Consider the following 15,217-nt stretch of genomic DNA (forward strand, 5'->3'; position numbering starts at 1 on the left):
CCACCAATGTCAAGACGTATCTTGTGCCTTAGCCCTCTGAGCTGCTGCTTAATGTCCCATAATGCCGCTGCCAACCAGGAACAGTGTTTCAGGATAGGCTGTCGGCCATACTGGCCAGACGGCTTAGCTACACCCTTTTGTGGCCAAGGTGAAAAGAAGCCTCTTCAGTCCCAACACATGCACCAGAGAAGGAATCCCAGCCAGAGCAGATGGAGAGCGGGGCTCTTTGCTTTGCAGTGCCAGCCTTGCCCTTGATCTGCAGGCCAGGCAGAAGAGCCTAGGCTGAGCCTGAAGAACCACAGTGGAGAGTGAAAGAGGCTGGAGGAATGTACGCAATCAATTGGCCTCAGTCTCCAAAGTCTTGTTCGTTAATATCCTGGATACTGACAAGGATATATCCAGCTCCCGTGTGGGGCCGGCCGACTTGCTCTCTCTGACAGACTCTCGTGTAGACAAACACGCTCTCTCACAGGGGGATTTAGCCAGTGAAGGGGAGGAAGTGTGCATGAGTGAGAGCGTGGATGTGTGGGACAGGAGCAAATGAAGAGATCGCTAGTCAAACAAAGCTCATCTATCTTGTCCTTCCACTTCTTCCGGGCCACAGTGAGCATATCAGTTGAGACATAAAGATGTACAGAGCTGCACGCGTGCGCTCCCACACAATATCATGTGATGGCAGCGGTGTACAAATATCAGTTATGGCAAGCCATGCTATCTTTACAGGCGTCGGCGTGGGACATACAGCTGGGCTGACCGTGCTTTTATTGATGCTATATCATCCTGGAGGGCTGATAGGAACCAGGAGCAGGGCTATAAAGTCTCTGGTGACCCCTGTAGTATAGTAAATAAACCCAGCTAGATGCCATATTGTGCTAGCGAGAATGCTAACAGCCCGGCAGTTGGTATTTCACATAGGAAACACACTGAGGCCAAGGCTGGAGAGCCGTCCTTGGTATGTTCTGAAGCTGTGATGGTTTTGTCTAAGCACTGCTGCATTTTCCACACTAAGTCCAACCTCACTGCCCACTCTATATCTGATACCCTTCATTTCACCGAACAATGCACGTAAGCTCGGCGTGACAATAGTGCCGTAGCTAGGAAAGCGAGCTGGGAGATGACCCCTGACCCCCCTCTGCCTCTGCGAGTCCCCTTTTCCTTTTTGGCAGCTCAGCCTCTCCGTCGCGGAGCAGTGACCCCCGTCTCTTGTCGATTTACTTTCCATCTCTTGCCCCACTCTCCGTATCTTTTTCTCGGCAACCGCTTAGCTGTCAACCTCTTTCACCCCGTAAAATGTGGTGAGAGAGAAGTGTGGAGAGAACACGATACACATGGACGAGCGAGAGGGTGTGCTCCAGAACACAGCGCAACACACACACAAACACACATAGACACATTCAAGGCTCTAAAGGAGAAGAACAATACAAGGACACATCTAGGACAAACAGTCACAACAACCCACACTACGAGTAAACAGAAGAAGAAACAGATACACACACTGTATACAGTATATGCATGTGAAAGGGGACGTGGACACAATGGAGCGATGGAATAATCACATCAGATTCTGAGTTATCAAAACATCTCTCTGAACCACAGTTGTTCTGGTTGAGTAAGAAAAAAGAGACAAGGGGAAAATTGTCAGTACAATATACAAGTAGTAATATAAAGTATGTGTGCATTGTACCAAATAGGTTAAAATATGAAAAAAACAATGTGAAGCTATAGCTGCAAAGGGCAATGAGTGGTGTCCAAGCACCAAAGGCAGTCTCTGACTCAATATGACCTTCAGAAGAATTTGAAAACATGCCACATACATAAACTGCCATATTGTTGACAAGTATGACTTGGACTTGGCTACCTGGGGATTCAAACCCTGGAACTTTGTATCGCCAGAGAAGGTGACTTACTGACTGTGCCACTTTTCTCTGTTTAAACCTGAAACATATACAACACTCAAAATGTTGGTGGAGGGTTTTTCTGACAAAAAATTACACATCGTACTCCTGATTTTGGGTGTATTGTCAAATACTTTGGTGAAGTTTAATCCAACACTTAGTGAGAAAGAAAATGTTGTGCATCCAGTACAAATTACAGCAAGATATTGAATATCATTGTGGGGTCACCGTTTCTCAATGCTATTTGAAACACTTGATAGCTACATCTAAAGAATGTCTGTCAATTTTGGGAGCATTTGAAAGACCGGTTCTGGCAAAAAAAGTTCAGCTATGAAAAATATTAAGTCACGTGATTTTAAAGTACACAGTGGTTTCTGAGTTTATTCATCAGCTGTCAAACTAAGCCTTGAATAGGCAGTGGTGCAGCAGTGATGTTATTGCTAGAGAGCTAAACTATGCTAGGATGATCCATCCAACCGCTAAGTGAAATTTCAGCTCCTTTGGGAAATTTGACAAAGGGACCCTGACCCAAATCAGGAGAAATGCTTTGGAAAATGAATGAATGTACTGACGCCAGCCAATGGGATTGTTGCCAGTGGACGCTGGCAACAATTCATTGCTGTTTTCTTCACTGATGTGGCAAGGTGTTGTGGGATCTGCTATATCACCCAAAGAACTATCATGGCACTGTTTCCACTTTTGACTCAGAAATGCTAGGAAGCTTCCTTGAGTTTGAGATAGAGTCGACATGTTTCAAATTCTCCTGGTCCTAGCTTTGATGTTTTAATTACTTTATTAGAGACACAATTTGTGGCAACTAAAGGCTGGAGTAGAAGCAGAAACGTGGACATTCCGATTTCATGTAATTTATTGTCCCATAGAGAAGTTAGTCTTGGACACAGTGCTGAATTAGTGCAAAGAGAGAGGAACTTAAAAACAGGTTATTGCACAGATGAATATTGCAAAGCCGGTCTCATTTAAAGTGGATCTATTGCCCCGTCCTTGGCGGCCTTGCTATTTAAAATTCTAACTGAGGTAGATACAGATGAGTTTTTGAAACAGGTTAGTTTTTATTTAGGGGCTCTGAATTGTGTGCCAGAGGGTAAGGGCTTATACTCAGAGTGGAGGCCATGCCATGGGTCAGAGATTATTCACTGCTTTCCTGAGTCCAGCCTGCTCCTATAAGATCTGAGGAGGCTGGGGTTCTTTCTGGTTCAGTCTGAATAAGTGAAGCTAGTTTAGATTTTAACCTAACAAAAAAGTTCCCATACCTGGACTGTCCAGCTGAATGTATTATTTATGTATATACAATACCAAGGTACTTTTATGTGCAGAGTAATGGGTTTATCATGAATGACCACCCTACTACCCTGGAGCAACACTAAGAGTTTGCATATAATGCCAACACGATTGCAAATAATGATGTAATTCATTGTTTTACCATAAATATTTAACACACCTTCCTTGCTGCTAAATGTCACATCTTGCCAATTCAGGAAGTCTACAGAGTTTGAGCTTTCCCTTTACTATATACCATCATCATGTATACCAGTTGTACTGTATTTACCACTTTGCTGTGTTGTGTATGCGCATTCAACACATAATCATGACATTTTCAACAGCACTTAAAGGCAGCGTACGTGTCCAAAAGGTCTGCATCCCACGCACTGTTAATGGAGCAGCTCCAAACATATTGCTTGATGACAGCCTTTGTTTTGGTTCTCGGTCTGTGGTGGTGTGTTGTTCCTCTTCACAAATACACACTGTGTGGACAATATTCATATATTGCCCTCTCAGGGTGGACATCCTCCATCTGTATTTATGCAAATGTACAAGCTGGTGAAATGTAACAAATCCTCCTTTGCTATTATTTGATTTGTAAGTGAAGTGCTGAGATTTTTCCACAGTGGCTTCATTAGCTTGTCCATCATCTACTCTTGGATCTCTGGCTGAACTAAGAGAGCCTGCGGTGGATCACAAATCATATATATTTCTAAAAAGCCACAATCACTCAAGCTTTACAAAGTTTGAAATGAACTGAAGTGTTCACCGCACTGACTGCTGGGAACAAGACGTGCTGAAGCTGTCTCACGTTAAGTAGTAGTAATATCAGTATCTGCACACAAAGACAAGCCTGTGCAAGGCTATTCGGTGTGTCTGGTTTATTTGCTCCGAAGATGTCACTGACAGGTAAGCCTCTGCTGCATGGCCTTTCAACAGAATTCTCTTGGTGAAGCTATTTTTCCAATTTTACTCAATTATTATTGTGTTAAAGTGTGTATTATCCTGGTAACTCTTGCTCTTGCTTGTTTTTTTCCTGTGTTCGAAAATTTCAAAACGTATATATATATATATATATATATATATATATATATATATTTTTTTTTTTTTTTTTTTTTCTTTAAATCGTTGACGTTCAAGGTCTCATGATTCCAAGCTCACTAAATTCTATTAATGTAAGTACAGCCAAAGGTCCTGTGATTACCAATGCTGTGTAGTGTGATCAAAATTAGGGTAATTACAATATGTCTCTCAACTGCTTGCCTCAGTGTGGGTCTGTGTGAGTGACTGAGTAAATGAATGTAAGAGAGAGACAGTAGAAGTATCCGTATTCATTCAGACGTTTGCTGGCAAACAACCAAACAATGACATGACGCTGCTCAAACATTTCAATGTCTTTTTTTTTTTTGTATGTGATTTGTGTCAACACAGTGCATTCTGATTCTAAGGGAGGTGTTACAGGTGTCTTTCACTGCAGACTGTGGCTTCTTCTGCGTTCAGTCTTTTCCCAGTCTTGAAGATGAACAAGTCTCGTGTCTGCTATTGTGTTACTGCAGATGGCACTGCTGCCTATCATGCCTAATTCTAAAGAACGCTCTTGAATTTGACAAAGGTGATTATTTCTACCACAGCAGTGAGTCTAATGAACCTCTTCAGCGGCATTATATGGGAACCTACTGAACCAAAATTGCTACCCAAATGCCATGCATAACAATGAAGAGTGGGATGGATTCCAAACTTATGCTACAAAGGAGATGTGCACTTCAACTGGGAATAAAGACATCCCCCTGAATAACTCAAAAGATAAATAAAGATAAATTCCTGAGTTTAAACTCCCATTGTGCCTTTTTATCTGTCCCATGCTGCTTCGTTCTCCTCCACATTCTCTCACTGCCTTTGCTTTTACCTTCCCCTCTTTTCTCTTGGCAAGATATTTTTCAAGGCTTGAGATAGCCATGAGTGCAGTGCCTGCAGCCCTCACAGCAGTCTACAGTACTGTGACCGTGGCACAACACTTTGTCGGGATAATAGTCAAGTGAAGGTAAGGCTTTACTGTAAAAGCCTCATTATGGTAAAATGATTTACGTCCTCTACACTCTGGGTCATTTCAGGGAAAGGCTGCCTTTGATGAAAGGAAAGTCATTAGCAAGAAACTCAAATTCACTTCAAGGAAGGCTGATGATTTTAAACATTAGGCCAGTAGGCCAAGCAGATTACTTTGTCAGCATGCAAGACTACAGTTTCAAAACATTTACCAATGCACAGGATATGATCTTCCTATCGCTTGTGCTATAATTCAGGGTGAGCCTTATTTAACAAAACAAAAATCTTCGAACCCCTAATAACATTCAAAAATGTATTACCTATAGTGGACAAGCAATGTCTGTTGCATGCACTTTAACATGATTTGGGTGTCTTAATGGAGGCTTGAATCTTCACATGAGGTTTATCAGTAAGGGAGGTCCCACTAATCAGGGAAGGCCCATCATGTCACCCTCCTTTACTAACTAGCACTGATAAATGAAGCTAAGAGATGGAAAAGGAGGGAGTGTGTCCAAAGGTGAAAATGTCAAGTTTGTGTCATTAACTTCTACTGCCCGACCTACAGGCAGTCACCAGAGGGGTTTGAGGTGATTCCAAGACCAGGCACCATGACTGTATTTCCAACCATTTATTTTGCTATGAATCACATTTACTTAACTGATTTACATGCATTTTTACTTTGAATCATTTTTCACAGTTCTGGGCTGGCAGCAGGGCTTTGTGGTTAGTAAAGTATCAGAGTATGATCCCTATGAGGCGATATGTGCTGAGTATCCTCGAGTGAGATGTTTAACACCTTCCCGCTGTATAGGAAGGTGTATAGCTGCATCCCAACTAGATTGGGAGAGATTATTTCTGCCCTGAAGGAATTAATAACAAAATGAAAAACACTGAAACAACCTTGTTTACTTGTTAGCATGCATGAAGCTTGCTGCCAGTCATGTCCTGGTATGGGAAAGGAACTTTGAATAAATAGGACAAGAAGGCGCAGGATAGGAAAGGACAGAGTATGATAAAGAAGGCAGGAGAGAACACGAGAACATGAGAACACGAGAGAGCCGAGCAAATGTGAGGCAGGGTTCAAGAGGCGGCAACGTACAATTGATGGACGAGTTGCTGTTGCCCTCCCATTAACACCCCCCGTGCTCATGTATCGACTGACTCTTCCCCAGACGAAGCTTGTCAGACTCCGACCCCCCACCCTGGCCTCACATTCCTAAACGTGGGGAGCATGCAGCTCGTTAGAGGCTTTACCACACCACTGGCAAACGCCATTCACAGGATGATTGGCCGCTGCATTCATGTTTCTTTTATGTGCCTCTATCTGTTGAGCATCACTCTCTACCTTTCTCTTTCTCTCTCCCCCTCTCTGTCCGAATAGTGTTTTGGGGTTTTAGAGATGCTGTTTAGCCTTTGATCATATTCCAGGGTCATTACTGGAATCCTGAGCGGTCGACTGGGGTTAAATACTGTATGTGCTGTTGCTGCTGCTGGTGCAGGAGAGGAAAGCAAATGAGGCAGAGGCTCTCTGTGAGTCCAGCGCCACCAGGGAGACAAGAACAGTTGCGAGAAGTGGAATTTGGACAATTGGACAACTAGTCCCAAGTCTTTTGTCTTGGTTGTGTGTGCCAAAGTGTAATTATAGAGTAAATTGCTCCCATTAAAAGTATACAGTAGTTCCAAAGCTGTCTGAACTCTTGGTACTAGTGGAACACCTAGCTCTCAAATTAAATATTTAGGTACCATTAAATCATTTGATTGCTGTTTAGCTTAGAGGCTTTGGGTACAGCTTTAGAGGAAGGTGTGTATGCGCTTATTCATATACACAGAAACCCCACTGTGTTTGTTCTTTCGTGTTGCACTGACAGGATCGTGTAAGTTGGAAAACTACTCAAAGTCAGAGGAGCTGTCCAATTAGATAGTGCAGAAATTGGGACTGACAGTAAACAACGATAGCAAAGCTAGCAAGCAAACAAACCGATCAAAGAAACGGAGAATTGTGTGCAGAATTAATTGAGAACAAGCAAAAGAAAGTGTCACTTGTTGTATTATTGGTGTTTGACAGAAGAAACAAAGACATCAGGATGATGACACATCTGCAGTGTTTTGAATCACAATGGGCCAAATGCAAGAACCTGCGCCTATGCCACAAAGTGGTCTTAAATCATACATAATAATGGATTTAAGGAAATTCTAGCATTTCACAGTATTAGGCTATTTATTTATGTAATTACTTATTTTGGAGTGGTGCAACAGTATATGCAAAAGCCATGAATTTGAGTTCATGGTCACAAAAGAATGTACTATGCCACTTTCTGAACATACAGCTGGCTTAAGTCAACATTTTTGTACGAAAAAACCCCCCCAAAAAAACAAAAAACATGAATGTTCTGTAACTGATTAGATTTTGTGATTTTGATTTGGGAGTGATGGGGGCCTTAATATCCTTATTTTACTGGAGACAAAGTGTGGAGTTTAAAAGTGATGTCAATTATTAGTGCTCCATTTGAAAAATTGCAATAAAATGTCTATTATATGAGGTTGACTCAAAAGAGTAGGCTGTATTGCCATACAAAGGAGTCATCTGCTAATACATGATCCTCCAAATATTGGGAATTTCAGGTACAATAGAGCACTCATGTGAGGCACACTCAACCAAAGAGCATGAAATTCATTATACTAAATCCAGCGTCCCAAACTGTGAGCATGTATCCTAAATGTGACATCTGCTCATACTGTTCTTTTCTGATTTCTCTGTTTTATTTCTTGTAGATATTTACATCTGATTATATGTGATTAAAAAGATAGCTGAGTGAGATTTAGGGGAGTTGACACATATTAGAGCCACATACTCCAATTTTACAAGAATTTAACCAAGGGACCCTCAATGACAAGGCTTGTGTTACTGCTTTTCTGCTGGGCACTATTAAACTGTCTCTAATGTACAAAAGATAGCAGTGGTGTCAATGGAAACCTATGATTGTTATAAATTCTCTAATTGGAATTCTTCCTAGAGTGAAAATTTTCTTCATTTTGCTAAAGGAAACTAAGTGGAACCCCCTCAAGGGCCCCTGTGGGTCCCCTGACCCCACTTAGAGAACCACTGCTATAAGTGCATTGCTTCTGATCTCAACAACAGCTGAACAACTTATCCCGAGGACAAAAATGAAAAAGACAAGAAAAAGCTCAAAATTCTCACCACATCCTTGTTTGCCAGCGGCCAGCAGGGCTTCCAAGCAGCGAGGGAATCGCAGTGAAAGCAAACTGCAGTGTAATCGCTGTTATGGTTTTGGTCAAGTTCCCTTTGATATGATTTGTTCACCTTTCAATATTGTCTCATAGAGACATGTAACTATAAGTACAAAGGGGGTAAACTATGAAATCCAGTATGTGATCAATGTCCAAACCTGTAGTTCCACAAACATGGAGCTACAGCTGAATTTCTTATTTTCTTTCACTCAGATGACCCTATCCTCATAAAACTTACATATGTTTGATACTCACATCAGTGATCATCAACTGGCGGCCTGCAGGCCACATCAAGCTTGCCCAAGCTTCTCATCCAACGCGCAGAATATAAATGAATTCAGGAAAAAATGTGAGGAGGAAAAAAATGTGTTCCATTATTTAGGCTATCTAGCTCATTTTTGCTATAGTGAAGCAACAGCAACAACAATTGAGATGGAAATAATTTTATTAGGAATGATTTATCGACCTTAAATATGTGCATTCGACCTTTGGGGTATAAAGACGTCATAAATCCCCCTGTTAGCTTATTATTAGTTATCCACTGGTAGCTAACATAACCTGCTGCAGGAGTCAGGCCCTCACTCACAAAGCTACACTTACTTTGCTGGTTGTGGACTGAACAGCAGTAGCTCTGGATAGACGAAACTGAAACCAATTCTTGTCTTTTATGAATGCAAGCAAAGAGATGATGTTTTCCACCAATTAGGACACTGCATAATAGCGTCAAAACTGGTTAAAGTTGATTACTATTTCCTGGCAATGAGGACTGCGTTCTGTAATTATGTTTCTGGATTTGCAGATCTTCTCATTCCTTGGTGAACGATCTCCCTGGTGGAGGTCTGCGCTCTAGTGAGAGCATTTTCCAGTTAGGTATCTACTATGGATCTCCCATGTTTTTTTGAAGAAGTCTGTTCACACTAATAGGCTAATAAAAATAAGAATAATTTTGTAAGAGAATGAAAATATTAAGCAATAATAGAGTAATTAAGCGTAAATAAATTAAAATGTTGTTATTTGAAAGTCTGGCCTCCACAGCGTCTGCTTTGAAAAACTCTGGACAAACATAGTTGATGACCCCTGTTTTACAATATGAAGTTAATCATTAAGATTTAGATCGGTCTCAAAAGGTTTATCACATCTGTTTCATAAATAAAAATGTGGGTAATTTCAGTTCAGGTGGACTTACCCTCCGCGTCTTACCTTTTTTAATTTATTTAAATCAATAAATCAATCAAGGCTACCTCTCTGCATCAGCCAGTCAGCATCTGTAACTGGTTTGAAAGCACCTTTCACCAATATTAAATGTTCTGACTGCTGATGTGTCCCATAAGAGATCATAAAAAACAAACCAGCAGATGCCTATGAGGTATTTCCCCAATTTAAAAGGAAAAAAAAATTAAATCCTGCTACAGCCTACCAGTGAGTGGGCACCAGGGTGGTGTTGTTGGGGGTGGGGTGGGAGAGAGCTCTGTTGCCAGGTAACAGTGACAGAGAGTCGAGCGGCTGGGCTGGACTGGGCTGATAGCTAGAGTGGTTTAGTGGGAACCATCGGTGCATTGGACCCACAGTGACCAGCCAGCTGGAGAGGTTCTCCTGGAAGAAAAAAACGACTGGCGGGCAAACCATCAGCACAGCCCTGTTTGAGTGCAATCTGTGAGGAAAAAGGGATTGCTCTGGCCAAAAGGTGGCGAAGAGGAAGGGTTTGATGAAAAAACAATATCTATCTATCTATCTATCTATATATATATATATATATATATTAGATAGTGTATCTATGTACTGAATATACATGTTCAGACAAAGTGCACATTCTGAGGTACCGACATAAGAAAACAGTCATGAAATCTGTCATTTAAGTGGTGAATGACTGATTGACTGAGTAATTTACTGAGTAAAACATTGATTATATGATTGATTAACTCACTAACTGACTGACTGACTGATTGACTGAACAGGCGGCTAAGCAGCAAAGAGGGTATTACAGAGTTTGAGTCCCTGGATTCATTCACAAACATTTTTTCAAAAGGTTTGTAGAAACCAAACAAAAGTGAAAGCTGACTATCAAAGGTCAGTTACTCTAACACCATCACATCAATTACAAAGTTAAGGCACTGCAGTACCAGATCCCAAGCATCTATTATCTTTGGTACCGAGTGTGAAATGAATGTAATGAAAACACTGACTGAATTCAATGGATGCAGCAGAGATGCTTCTGTCCTCTAAGATATGTTCATTGTTGTGTACCTTGCTTTTAGCAGTTGGCCCTTACACATAAAAGGATGAAAAAACATTTAATTTAAAAAGTTACACAAGATACCTGCAGTATGGCGGTGACTACTGAAATGCTGTAAACCTCCGCTGGCTTTGTTTACTGTTGTTTACCATTAAAGTGGTTTTAAGGGCAGACATTTAATTTATTCTGAAGTGCATCATCTCTTCTGTGAAAGTGAAAGTATATAACAGCTAAATATTTAATCTGAGGCCATTAATGGTTAGGAAGTTGAAGTATACAGTAGAATACTAATACTGGAGTATAGCAGGCACATTTGTTGAGCTACGCAGGCCAGTAAGTCAGCCCTCACAAGACCATTCAGATGTGTGACAACTTCAAGGAAAAACCAACACAAACTGTCTTAGTAAAACGTTGCGCCCCGAGAACAGCTTCAGTGCACCTCGGCATAGATTCTTTAAGTCTGTGGAAATCTACTGGAAGGACGGAGCTCCATTCTTCCAAAAGGTCTAGCACTGGTCTACAGAGATGTGGAAAAAAACAGTAATGTGGTCAGATGAGCTATCATTAGTGATATTCTGAACAACCCTATGGGAGATTTTGGTCACCAAAACACCAAATGAGGGAGTGTCTTTTTGAAGACTGGTGTTCCATCCCTCCAGTAGAGTCCACAGACTTGGAGAATCTTTGCCAAAGAGCACTGAAGCTGTTCTGGTGGCCCAACACCTTACTGTGACACTTTATGATGGTTTTTCCTTTAATTCGTCACCCAACTGTATGTGAACATGCCCAACATATTAAAATGAACTCTACATATGTTGTAACTTTTGTCACAAATACTCTGCTACAAGGATTAACGTGTCTGGAATTTGACTACCCAATGGATTTTGATTTGATTTTGAATGTCGACAACACTGGTTTATACAAAGGTTAAGGTAATTCATGAGGAGAGATTTAAGAAGATGCACAATATGACAAAACATGTATCTTCATTAATGCATCTTCTCACATGTCTCAAAAATGAAAAATCCTCCTCTGCGTTTCCAGCTTTTCTTTATCTACACCTCCTTCTTTGTGACTGGCATAGATTCATTAATGAGAATCAATGAGGAATGATGAGTTTTAAGTGGATTCAGCTCATCAGCGCTGACTGCTATGGGTCCACTGAATGTCTGAAAATCTATATAGTGCAAACATCCCAAGTGATAAACAACACATCATGCTTCCTGTGCATCCCGGTGACCTTGAGGGTGATTGCCTCTGATATGACATGGTACCTCTTAGTTCTCCGGTAGTGCTTGAGGCCAGTGTTTGACCGGTGCCTCACACAAACACACACACACACACACACACTGATCCCTTTCTTCCCGTGCGTCTGCACATCTCCTGCCTGGACCCAAGCCTTCACTCTAATCCTCAGGACTCGATGCTGAGGCTGCAGCCTGGTAATTCACCAAATCCCCTTCCGCTACCCTCAGCCCATACCTCCTCTCTAGTGTCAAGTGCTCCTTGAAAATATACATACACACACACACGGTTACATACAAACAACACACACACCCAATGTCACACAAGCACTATCTGTATATAACTTCTTGTATGAGCTGCACTATTCCTGTTTTACTCCCCTATCTTTCAGTTGGAGCATTATTTTCTTGGGAAACAGTGATGTTTTGAGGAAAGAAAGTAATGATGTTTTTATCAGTGTGTTTTGAGTTGATGAAGTGTCAGCCTTTACAGCCTGCAAAGCTTAGGTCTACTTTCTACTCCTTCCCTATCCTTTCTGAAACCTGTCACCACAAAACATCCAAGTTTCATTGCCGATTTCATTAAATGCTTTGTTTTTCTTGCGAAAAAAGGAAAATGTTCACTGATTTGCCATCAGGGAGCCCCTGAACAATGTGTAATTTCAGCCTGCCATTGAAATTGTTTGTGCACGTCAGTCAAAAGCTAAATGTGTGGCTAAACGCCAGATGCAACTTAAAATGCTTTTCTGCCTGAGAATATACTGATTATTTACATAGATAAGTAATGAAACAGGCGTGTCAGGGGGAAGTATTTGTTGTCTCAAATGTCATCCACTTTTTGTATTAAGATGTCAGTCTCATCTGCAAATATATGATGTTTTTCGCAGCATGTAGTAGTCTTATGATAAGGCCAAAGAAAATTGAGTTTTTGGTGTACAAACAAAACAAAGGGTAACCTAGTTATTTTAGGCAACGCCCACAGCATATAGTGTGTAATCAAACTGGATTCATTGTCAAACCAGTTTTTATTGGCTTACCCTGTTTATATAGATGACATCTTATCACATGTTGCAGGATAATCAACATGTCCTAAAATGTGCAGATGCTGCCTTTTGAACTGTTTCATTTTGAGGAGATGGTTATCGTCTGTATGATAAACAGATTTAATCATTTGCTCTGTTGGATATGGTTCATGTTCTTCTTGCTCGTTTGAAATTGTTTAGGAGCGACGCCTGATTGAGGCAATCGCAGTCATAAGTGATTCTGAAAGGCGCCTGCAGAGACTTCAAAGGCCATAAACAGAGACACTGCGGTTAAATGTGATCGTGAGGAAGAGGTGGGAGGAAAAAGGGAGAAAGGAGAAAGGAAAAGAATGACGAGCATGTACAGTATGCGAGAGGGAAAATAAAGGATCTGCCACAATGTGACTTGTCTTTGCGCGAGGGTAAAAAAGCGATACGAAGGACACTTTGAAGGCCCTCCTGGGTCCAACAACGCAGCGCCATTCCAGTATGCTTTGCTGCTTTGTGAGGGGTTCAGAAGGGTACTTTGTAATGCTGGAGTGGCCCGCTATCAAGGGCTCCACTCTGCTCCTTTATGATTAGTGTGCTTGTTCTGTTAGATGTGATTGGTCTAATGCTGTAATACTCTACCCGAGGTAATGGTCTGTGGTTACTGTGGCCGAGCCCCGCTGCTTGATTAAATTATTCACTTAGTATTAGTTGATTAATCTAGCAATTAATAGTCTGGGTCAAAGCGACTGTAGCTACAGATACTTTGTATAGTAACATGGCAGAGCTGACTTACAAGCAGCGGTGTCATTCTGTATTTATTCTGTGATACCATGATGTTATACTGTAAACAAGCCTTCACAAAGTGCTTTTACTGTTTCATTGTACAGACTTCATACAATGGTAGCTGAGGTGGATCCACAGTATTCTATCAGTAGACTCAGGTAAAGAATAAAAAGCACAATCTAGAAGTTCTTGCTGGGCTTATAAGAAGATTTTCGGCTAAACAGAATGGCTAAATATGTGGAATCCCCAGATAGCAGCTTTTACAGTGTGAAATATCTTTGCGAAAATGGATGGTGAAGACACCATGGGCTCTATTTTTCATGCCGCTAGTATTAGTGGTAATGAACACTTTAGAACAATTTTGTGTTCGGGGCGTAGCCGACTTATTTTTTTCAGTTTTTATGACCTGCGCTATCTTGGTGATAGGAGCTATCCTGGTTTTATGTGGGGCAGGAGTGAATGCCACTAGTAGGAGGAATACATTATTAGCAGGTGGAGTCTGGGTGGATTTCAACGAAGGCCAATCAAATCCCTTTAAAAACAGTGTACTTCCCACCCTGACATGCAGACATTTAGTTAAGAAAAAAGAGAAAGCAATATTTTTTATCCATGAGGTGCAGTCCATGCAGAAGACAGGTCCTTTTTTGTCTTAGCTAAGTTTTGAGCTATAGAAATAAATGCTATAGGAAGAAATTTGACTTGCCTCAAACATGACTGTACAGTACCCAAACAATCATATACTGCATGAATACATATAAAGGTACTTGTGAATAAGGCATATTAATTACAGTTTGTGTTGATTTTTCTATGGTGTGAAACATAGAGAAAAATCTAACTTTGTTGCACTTTTATATTTGGTTTGTTAAGGTTCATGCTGTCCAATTACAAGTGAACCAGTGCTTGTAAACAAGAGTCACATGTTCTCACACAAAGCTTGTTTTACTGGCAACCTCAGTCATCTTCTGCCCACAAAACCTTTTTGGGTCATTTCCTGTAGTTGTTTCAGATTATGTTCTCATTTCTAACAAACCACATTGCAGTTCTCTTGGAAATTTTTAGGTTCAGCGGTGCCACCCGAGTTTAAATGACATTGCTCAAACAGACCAAACTAAAAGGGTAAATGCTTCAGACTTTGACTCTACGGCTTCAAACATATTTGGTATTAGCACACCCTTAATCCTCCATCACCTCAGTGGAGCTGTGAAATCTCTTCCAATGAATATGTGTAACTGCATGAAAGTAGAGCTGAGAGACAGCACCACCTGTGCACATTTTCTGTTTTGTTTTTTGTTTTTCTTGGCAAAGTCTAAAGTTCTTTATGTCTTAATTAATTTAAAGTATGAGAGTTACAGTGTTATCATTATTAATGTTCATGTTGAAAATGCAACTTCGGAAACATGATCAATGAGGTGGGATTGGAAGGAGAGTTGAAATCAGTGTTTTATAAATGTTCTCTCTCTTGTTAGCAGGTTTAAA

General features: G+C 41.0%; 1 protein-coding gene across 1 annotated transcript in view; it reads right to left on the reverse strand.

The window, feature by feature from the left end:
• nrxn2b (neurexin 2b) overlaps window positions 1–15,217 on the reverse strand; it is an 801,338-nt gene that overhangs the window by 553,695 nt on the left and 232,426 nt on the right. The gene's annotated exons all lie outside the window — the stretch shown is intronic.

The sequence above is a fragment of the Myripristis murdjan genome, chromosome 18, assembly GCF_902150065.1.
Source record: "Myripristis murdjan chromosome 18, fMyrMur1.1, whole genome shotgun sequence".
In the NCBI taxonomy this organism is placed as follows: domain Eukaryota; kingdom Metazoa; phylum Chordata; class Actinopteri; order Holocentriformes; family Holocentridae; genus Myripristis; species Myripristis murdjan.